The sequence below is a fragment of the Anneissia japonica genome, unplaced genomic scaffold (genome assembly GCF_011630105.1).
Source record: "Anneissia japonica isolate Jap-2015-1 unplaced genomic scaffold, ASM1163010v1 scaffold142_len1259957_cov175, whole genome shotgun sequence".
NCBI lineage: Eukaryota > Metazoa > Echinodermata > Crinoidea > Comatulida > Comatulidae > Anneissia > Anneissia japonica.
The window spans coordinates 823,674-827,264 of NW_022684560.1; positions in this window are offsets into that span (position 1 = coordinate 823,674).

A 3,591-nucleotide genomic window follows, 5' to 3' on the forward strand; every position below is an offset into this window, starting at 1 on the left:
GAGTGGAACAGCAGCCTTCACCTGAATTTCATAGATTTTGAAAAAGCCTTTGACAGTGTCCACAGGGAGACACTCTGGAAAATAATTTCACTTTACGGAATTCCAAAAAAACTAATAACCATATTCAAAAAGATGTACAGTGGGTATACCTGCTGTGTTTTACATTAGGGCAAGACAACTGACAAATTTGAAGTAACAACTGGTGTCAGACAAGGATGCATACTATCTCCTTTCCTCTTTCTGCTTGCAATTGATTGGACAATGAAGATGGCTACTCTAAGAGAAAAGGAAGGCATACCATGGACACTCACTAGACAACTAGAGGACCTAGACTTTGCCGACGACATATGTCTGATTAGTGCAAATCAAGCACAAATGCAAAGAAAGACAGATAGAGTAGTAAAGCAAGCCAGAAGTATTGGCCTTAAAATAAACAAGAAAAGACAAAGATAATGAAAATCAACCTGAAAATGGAAAAAGAAATAGCCATCGAAGAAAACAAAATCCAACAAACTGACAACTTCATCTATTTGGGAAGCAATCTCAACAGTAACGGAGATATCGAAACAGAAATACAAAGAAGAATTGGACTTGCAACAAATGCCTTCAAAATGCTAAACAAAATTTGGAAAGCAAAACATATCATGTTAAAGACGAAGCTAAAAATTTATTCAAGTAATGTCAGGTCAGTCCTTTTATATGCAGCAGGCAGTTGGAGAACAAATCGAAAAGTTGAATCAAGATTAAGAGGTTTTCAAGGGAGGTGCCTGAGAAGGATCCTAAACATCAGGTGGCCAGATCGGGTAACAAACATGGAAATTAGGAGAAAAACCCAAATAAATGATATAAACGAGGAGATTCGGAAGAGGAGATGTCGACTTGTCAAGATAATCTATCTCGCCATGACAACATACAATTTTTATTATGTCGACTTGTCAAGATAATCTATCTCGCCATGACAACATACAATTTTTATTATGTCGACTTGTCAAGATAATCTATCTCGCCATGACAACATACAATTTTTATTATGTCGACTTGTCAAGATAACCTATCTTGCCATGACAACATACAACTTATATTATGTCGACTTGTCAAGATAATCTATCTCGCCATGTCGACATACAATATGTATTATGTCGACTTGTCAAGATAATCTATCTCGCCATGACAACATAACATTAATATTATCTTGACAAGTCGTCAAGTCGAATGGCACTTATGTGCTTCCGTAGGTAAGAGTTGGTTTTGTTTTATTATTTAGTTAGTTTGCTACTCTAGCAGACACGCTAGCCCCCTCCTAGGCCTAGTAGTAGTGGTAGATGAAAGCTTGAATGAAAAGGCCTGGCTTAGCCTAAGGCCTACAGTAGCTGCACCGGTACTAGCCTAGCCGCCGTACGGAGACAGACAGAACTGAGGTTCTTTGTTCTCCCTAGGCCATTGAGGATATAGGGCTAGGCCTAGAACCTGGGCCTTTTGTTGGCCTAGCTAAGCTGTAAGTTAATTGACCCATAGTCTAGCATGCCATAAGAAGAGTGGTAAATTGCATTTGGGCCGTGTCCTCACAAATTAGACCAGGCTATAATTGAGATAGGTGCCACTTGGAGAGGTAGAAATTCTCATATGGTTTTTCTAGACCAGTTTTTTATGGGGCATCAGAATATGTGAGGTAAAAGGGGTGTAACCTGAGAACTTTCGCGTGAGGGCGCTTTTTCAAAATGGCCGCCAAAACCCAATAAACTACATATATATTGGTAAAATAAGCACAGAAGAGGTAGGTTTTACCAAAAGAGTAAAGTATAACTAGCTAAAGTTATTAATGTGAAGATTTCGGGAGGCAATTGAGGGCGCTTTTTAAAATGGCCGCCAAAATTAAATAACAACGTAACAGCAGCTTCAATACCCTAGATAAATTTATTTAATTTAAAAAACATGAATGTAATAACTGCTGTTGACTTTTTAAACCTAAAAAAACATATTTTAGGGGTGTAAGCTAACTCACTTTTGAAAATGTAAGTAAAAATTCCCCCTTATATTAGCCCTTTTCTGTTTTAAAGAATGGAAAATATAACCAGAATCTTAAAAAATTCCAGCTTCCTTACAAATATCTGGTTGTTTTTCATTATTTCTGTGTGCTATACAAGGCATTCCAGACAACTACCACAATTTTCATGTATGAAGAAGGCATCAATTCATTTACTACATATTTGTCTTGTAGTGTTTAACTATGTTGAGCAATAATCTTCAGGTATCACTTTTATCACTGCAATCTGAAAGTCTTCGTTTATCGTATGAACAATTCTTGGACTTCCACCGGAATTTGTTTATTCCGTCTGTTCCATCAACTATTTTTATTGACAGTCATTTACCTCTGCTTCTTTTCATTCTTGAACGATTACGTTTGCTAAGTATCTGAAGCTCGAGATTCTGCTAACATGGTGGCAACAATGATATGTCAGTGATTTTGTCTCTGCCAAAACTTTCTATTGAACATGTTACTTGCTTGATTTACACTTTTCTCCTTAACTCCAAGCAGCAGTAAGACATACTCTTGTTATTCAGGCAACTTTTGTGACATAACATCTAAAACTCCAGAGTTGCTGAAAGTTTCAACAAACTCAGTTTGTGATTACAGAAGCTACGTTTTCCTTTACGAAAGAAAGCCTGGGTGTAATTGTCTGTAATATCAATGTCTCGAGAAAGGGAACGGATGATTGCTATGCCTTGGTTGTTATTCGTTAAAGCATGCTTTGCATACAGGAAGACTTTCATGTCGGCTTCTTCTTGGTGGTTCTACGGCAGATTGTAAAACCCCAGGTTGCCGACTGCCAGATTGTCGAGTTCACTTTGCCAAAACACAGTTTGCCGAATGCCAGTTTGCTGAATCAAAAACTCTTAGTTTGTTGAAACCCAGTTTGCGCTGAAACCCACTTCATCGGAAATAAAATAAAAGCAGTATGTAAAACATTAACCACAGCATAACATTCATGTTGAAACACTCTCTTACTATGTATTCGTATAAGAAATAGCGGCTTATTGTAGTTAAATGATTCTTTTTCTTTTAATATGTAAAACAATTGGCTATCAGCAAATAAAAGTCAATTTAATAGGCCTCGCAGTTAAAACGTTTTATTAGCATACCTATGATAAATACATAAATTTATTAAAAATAATAATAATGAAGGAAATAAACAAATTAATAATAATCTACAATTATACACGCATGCCAATTGTGGCTCCAGAAATTTGTCGACAGGGGGTCTGACTCAAGGGGCCGACTAGAGCCTCGGTGGTCAGGGACCTGGCACAACAATCCTGATAGGATTTGCAGAGGGAGTATTTTAGAAGGATACGATGCTTATCCTTAATTTCATTTCATTTTCTTCTAATTTTAACTGATAGCCATGCTTTCAAGTGTGTTTTTCTACAGCTTTTTTGTCTTCCAATATTTTTCCTTTTAACTTGTATAAAAATGAAGCTCCTTCCTTTCAAATGCACAGTATGCTGTACTTTTCTAACACAGAGATTTGGACTTGGTTTCGGAAAACTGAGTTTTGGCAAACTGGGATTTCATGATTTCAGTGAAAGATG